Source organism: Neolamprologus multifasciatus, chromosome 22 (genome assembly GCF_963576455.1).
Source record: "Neolamprologus multifasciatus chromosome 22, fNeoMul1.2, whole genome shotgun sequence".
Taxonomy (NCBI): Eukaryota; Metazoa; Chordata; class Actinopteri; order Cichliformes; family Cichlidae; genus Neolamprologus; species Neolamprologus multifasciatus.
Window position 1 is genome coordinate 34,303,999 of NC_140459.1, and position 6,531 is coordinate 34,310,529.

General features: G+C 39.7%; 1 long non-coding RNA gene across 1 annotated transcript; it reads right to left on the minus strand.

The window, feature by feature from the left end:
* Positions 1-1,381: 1,381 nt before the first annotated feature.
* On the minus strand, positions 1,382-6,325 carry LOC146493875 (uncharacterized). The gene is made up of 3 exons (XR_014872124.1): positions 3,822-6,325; positions 3,061-3,208; positions 1,382-2,980 (listed from the first exon to the last, which is right to left on the minus strand). It is a non-coding gene; the product is annotated as an uncharacterized LOC146493875 (long non-coding RNA).
* Between the last annotated feature and the right edge of the window lie 206 nt (positions 6,326-6,531).

Sequence of the window (6,531 nt, forward strand, 5' to 3'; positions counted from 1 at the left end):
ATGGAATTCCTCCAGTTAACAGCTGGAACCGTCCATCTGGATTGTTGGGCTTGTTGTTGGGGTTCCTACAGAGCTCAGAGTGGACACACCAAGGTTCTTCTAACGAATGAAAGTCCAAACTCAAACTAGGAGGGAAAAACATTTCCATCAACTTCAATAAAAATCCAAAGATTAGAGAAAGTGAAGCAACAATGAGTCCTAGTACAGTCCCAGCACTGAAGTCCCTGCTGCTCTTTATACTGGATGTGCTGCATCACTGACTGACAGCTGATGAAGAGTCTCTGGAAACACTCGTTTATCTCCTCTGTTCTTCCTCCTTCTCTCTGCAGGTGGTGGTGATGGTAAACAGGACGGTGTGTGTGCTGAGAGAGGAGCAGCTGTGTCCTGATGATCCAGAGAGGTTGAAGCAGCAGCAGCTTGTGTGTAGAGACGCTCTGACTGGGCCATGTTACTGGGAGGTGGAGAGGAGAGCTTCATCCAGCAGTGACTGACAGAGGAATGAAGTGCAGATGACTGTCAGTGCTGCAGAGTGAACTGCTCTGAGAACAGCTCCACTGTCAGACACAATGTAGAGTCCAGCATCATCCCTGTGTGTCCCTCTGGATCTGACAGAGGATCATCGGTGTATCTGGACTGCTCTGCTGCTGCTCTGTCCTTCTACAGTCTCTGCACAGTCTCTGTCTGACTCTGGCTTCAGACCCTCCTGGATCAAACTCACCTGGAAAGACTTTCAAACATCACTCAATAGATTTGAATACAGAATATATTTGATATATACTGTAGATGTACTGTAGAGTTGCAGTTTGTCACTTGTAAATACAGTCTGTGAGCAGCTATGAGCTGAAAGATCTTTCTAGAAACACGAAATGTTTTGTTTCTTCTGTTGCTTTTTCATATATTTCCACAACATTAATATTGATCCCACCTGTCTCACCTGTTTCATGCTTTTATACATAATAACAGGACACGTGTGATCTGAGCGCTGCTGTGGTTGCTGTGCTGCACGTCTTCATTTAGATAACAGAGACATCTAGTGGTTCAGAGGGAGAACTGCAGGAGGTGGAGCTGTGTTTCAGCATGGAAAACTTTTTTATTTTCATCTTTTAGGCGCAGATACAAATATGACAAGTATCAGTGTACGATACAAAAGGTCAAATCAGTTAGCAGAGGGAACAGTGATCACACAGCAATGTAAGAATAGAAACATAACAGTGAATCTGGACATGTATACAGATGGAAGCAAACAAACAGGATGTAACACTACATTAAAGCCACAAATGGAAAGAAAACAAACCCAAAGGAAAATATATTTGATCTCAGGAATCCAAATGAGATGCTTTAGAGCACGGGTCGGCAACCCTGGGCACGCATGTTACAGCTGCCACGTGAAGGGTTAACTGATGGCACGCCCATAGCTGGACTGGCCATCGGGCATACCGATGGTGATTTTTCGTTTTTATGAGCCGATGATGTTATTTTATTTTTTTGTAACGGTATAAACAATGAAAGGTGGTGGATTGGCCGGATGCTGGTCGATGTGTAAAAATAAGTCAGTTGTTTGGTGGTGGCTATGGCGGAGCTTCCACAGAGGCAGCAGGTGGATGAGGGAAAGGGGAGGTAGGAGGAGCAGAGACCCGAGGCGGCTTCAGGTAAGAAGTTATGAGCTGCAGTCTATCTGGGTCAGATATAAACCAAGTTTAGGTGGAGTTTATTTTCCTTGTGCTGACTTTTTACAGTCAGTTACAATAACTCGTACTGCGTGCTAGCTAGCATGACGGAGTTTCTATACAGCTGGGTGGTGCTATGATGCTACTGATAATGAACTTTACAGTGGCTTGCAAAAGTATTCGGCCCCCTTGAACTTTCCCACATTTTGTCACATGACAGCCACAAACATGAATCAATTTTATTGAAATTCCACGTGAAAGACCAACACAAAGTGGTGAACACGTGAGAAGTGGAACGAAAATCATACATGATTCCAAACATTTTTTACAAATACATAACTGCAAAGTGGGGTGTGCGTAATTATCGTGTCATGGAAAAACACACTGCCATCAACTTCTGTTTTGTTTTTGTCAAAATCACTGTAATATAATCACTGTACCTTTATATACATGCGACTTATATTAATGCTGCTGCCCTCTTGTGGCTAAAGTGTAATTATGTTATTGTTATTAGGGAAAACATTTGAGAGTAACATGCCAAATGAGTCAGCACTTTGGCTTTAGCTCAAGAAATCCTCATTTTTATGTAAATGTCATCAGTTATAGTTGCATGTATTCATTATCATAATTGAACCTTTAATAATGATGTCCTAAATTGATTTTATGTAAACTAGACAATAATTTTATGGTTGTATTAAATAAAGACATCACTAATGAATTAACTATTTCAGTAATTAATTAAAAAATGTACATAATTAATTAAAGAAATATATTAATAATGAATTATCCATTAATTTCATTTAAAATGTTTCATTATTTGTTTATATACAATTCAAATGAGTTAATTACATATTTAATCAATTATTGGTTTGTTTTCTATTTTAATTATTTTACTGACACATTTAATGAATTATTTAATGATGTATTTATTTAATTCACGTTGCTACTCCTGGCCCTGCATCGGTTTTCATAAATACATTTTATTTGTCAGCTTCACCCATCAAAGTCAGGGGGCGGGGTTAATGCTGATCAAGTCAAAACCATTGCTTTGGTCTGGTGGGCGTTCTTTTAGTGGGCTTTTCTGTCACGGCCTGCGTGGCAGACTATGATGAGGGGAAGGAGGACCCAAATGCTGGGCTCTTTGATGAGGTCAGTGCATTTATTTACAGTGATGCAAAATATTCCAAACAACAATAAATCCCCAGTGCGTTCCCGACTCTGACATGTCCTCTTGCCAGTGTTAGTGTTCTTTGTCTCCGCTCCTCAGTGTCTGAGCACCCCGTGCTCGCTGCCCTCTCGTCTCCACACTCCTCCTGGGGAATAAAGAAGAGGCAGCCGTCAGCAACGCCACAATGCGGCAGACTAACCTTAACTAACTTGCCAAGAGACTAACGTGAAGTTACGCAATGATCCAGCATCGGAGAGAGCTCCACCACACTCCTAAGTAGCTCCTCTGACGAGGCTTGATCAGCTGCAGGTGTGAGTAATTCTCCTCCACAGGTGTGGCCAGGCTCCTGGCTGACACACCCACACACACACACCTAGATACACAAACATGGAAACAGGAGACAGCAGCACCAAAAACACACATGTCCATAACTTCTTACAGGCCCTGGGTCACCCAGACCCCGGTCCCATGACAATTTCTCAAAGCTAAGTAGGCCTACACACCAGGGTTTGGACATGTGTGCACCCAAACTATACTTAAACTTTACCCTTTCTTGTGTGTCACCAAATACACTTTAATGTCTTCTAGACAAGAATGTAGTGGCATCATCTTTAACCTCCTAAGACCCGAACTCCTCCGTGGCATTCATTTTTAATTTCTCTTTGATATTTGGGCTGATTGGGACCTGATGAATGTAAAAACAAAGAATTACAACATTTTTTTTTTACCAAATTTTTGTTTCTGAGAGAAATGAGAGCCACATATGAGGATATTTGTCTAAAATCTCGATAGCACAGTGGCAGTATAACATCCTCGTAAGTGGATATCAGGCCCTTGTAGAGCAAAATTGAGTATTTTGGTCTAAACAACCCAAAATGTGATGTCCACATATGTGGACGCCAGGTCCTAGGAGGTTAAATATCTGCTCACTTTGTCAAAATGAACCTAATCATCTCTGATGAATTCAGTGATGTCTGCCAGCTCACCTTGCAAGTGGTCGAGCTTATACCGCCGACAACGTGGCACACAACTTGTAAACCCCCTGCTGACGATCAGCTCTTGAGTTATTTATGTTAGTTTCAACTGTTCCTGCAAAAAGTAAGCACGTGTTACTGATAAAAAGTCCAATAGAAGCAAAGTCTAAACTTTGAAAACAAAAAACAAAAACCTGTCTGATTCAGATCTGATCTTTGGGGGGGGTTCAATAAGCAGTGTGACCCGTGTATATGCATCAGGGGTGGGTTTTGATTATCGATTTATTGATTAAAATCGATTCTGGCTTGGATAACGTGATATCGATTCATTAAAATCCTGAATCGATTTTTTAATATAAATTTATTTTGGCCAAAACGCCAGAATCTCAGGTTAAACCTCCCAAAATTTCAACAACCACCAAACAGCTAAAACAGTAAATGAGAGCAGGAACACGGATTCTGCACAAAGACGTAAACACAAAGCGCGGAGCCGCCGACGCATCAGAATCAGTGAGCTGTGACTTTCTCACCTGACTGCACGGACACGAGCTGAAAGCCGACAGCTCGCTGACTCTGATGTTTCGGCGGGTCGGCGCTTTGTGTTTACGCCCTTTTTGCGCCGATTCTAAAGCTGTTAGTTTATCTCTCTCCAAACAATATTGACCGAACCAGCAGCAAAAGAAGATCCAAACTACGCTTCACATAAACATCGTCATGACTTCACTCTGATTGTTTTGCTGCCACCAGGATAAAATCACACTTCATGCACAGCTCTCTCTCTCTCTCTCTCTGTACTTCAAGAACAGTTTCCCGTCTAAAAATCTGTTTTCTGCATTATTCGCTTGCTTGTTATGCACAAGTCTACCGTTCTTACAGCCTGTCGGCCGCTGTTTTTTTTTCTTTTACTTACATCCGAAAACAAAGCCTCATTTCTGCCGTTCGATACTGAACAAATTTAAACTTTTTAAAATGATGCAAAATTGCAAAATGTTCAGCTGTGTCTCTAATAAAACCTCTGTAACTTTGCTCTGCTTCATGTCAGCAGCATCAGGTCATGTTCATATGTTCATTAATGGTTTTCTTTCGTTTTTGATGTACTGCAGAATATTTGTATAAAATCCCAGGCCAGGAAAACCTTCATGTTTTTCTGTTTTATCTTCAGCTACTTTGACACAAAGGCTGTGATGCTCACACCTTTGATAAAGTCTCGCAAGTGTCAGATTTCTTTCTATAGATATAAAAATATAGAAATGTACTGATGCATGATCTGAATGATAATATTTCTGACTGTCTGAGGCAAAATTTCCCCGATTCAAATTGAATCAAATTGAATGGAATCGTGGATCGAATCGATTCTAGAAATGAGTGACGATACCCAGCCCTAATATGCATGTTTTAATAAAAGAGATAATGTTGGTGTTTCAGTCATGTAGTAACTGTTAGCTTTAACTGTACAAGGCTTGTTAGACATAATGAAACACATCGTGCAGATTTCTGGATGTTAGACTATAATTTTTGTTATGATTATTAATCTTGAGTCTAAAAAGTCAGTCAAGTATATCCAGGATATCTTTCTGTTAACTGGATTCACTGACCCTAACACTGGGACCAGGATAAGCGGTCGCATGAAGCTGGTTATCAGCTGACAATCTTATTATTTAATTAATTTAATGAAGTTATTTAATTTTTCTCATTTTTCCTCTACATTTCCCCTGAAATGAAGGGATTGTGTTAAACATGCTTTAGTTCCTCACATTTTTCTGCAGTTTCTTTGTTCAACCCCCTGAATTAAAGCTGAAAGTCTGCACTTCAAACACATCTGAGTTGTTTCATTTCAAATTGATTTTAGTGTATGTACAGAACCAAAATTAGAAATTAAGTTCTCTCTGTCCAGATATTTATGGACCTAACTGTATAATCTATACAGCACTTAAAAAATGCTATAAATAAAGAAGTCTGTGAAAATGTGGCGCTTCCAGGTCAATTTAAACTGAAGTGATATAATCTTCTCCCCACAGTTTGAGTTTGTATTGTCTCAGCTGCAGACAGACTATGATATAAATTTGGAGGTGCCAACCACTATTAATATTATTAGTTATAAAGGACACCTTCCTGCCTTTAGTCTTATTCATGATGATTATTAGTTGTCTTCTAATGTCCACAAGTCTGTATGATGTGTTTCATAGTTTCTAACAAGCCTTTTAAACTTAAGTTACTGCATTGCTGAAACATCAACATCTGCTTATTGAACAAAAACAAAACAACCAAAAGACCACACATCTGATTTTATTTTTATTTTAATAGACTTCCAAAAATTCTACCAGATAACTGGCCTCAGAATATAATTGAATAAACATTTTTAAAAACGATGACCTAATCCTGTCTTGACAGGCTGAGCTCTTCAGTATCCACCAACAGCATCGTCATGCTGAGTCAGACGTTTCTGCTCCTGGTGGAAATACTCTTCCTCTTTCCACATTGTACCAAATGTTTTTAAATGTTAGTTTCAATTTCAAATGAAAGATTAAAAAAGTGTGACACATATAAACATCAGATAATTAAGACAAGCGAATGGTTCAGTTCCACATGTGCTCCGCTGACACATTAAACTTCAGTAAAATGATGCAGTTATGAAACAACTTTAATCTAAAACAAACTGATTTGCTCAGCAGCAAAAACAGTGAAGTAAGTGACTGTAAGTGAGTAAGCTGTGCTGGTGACT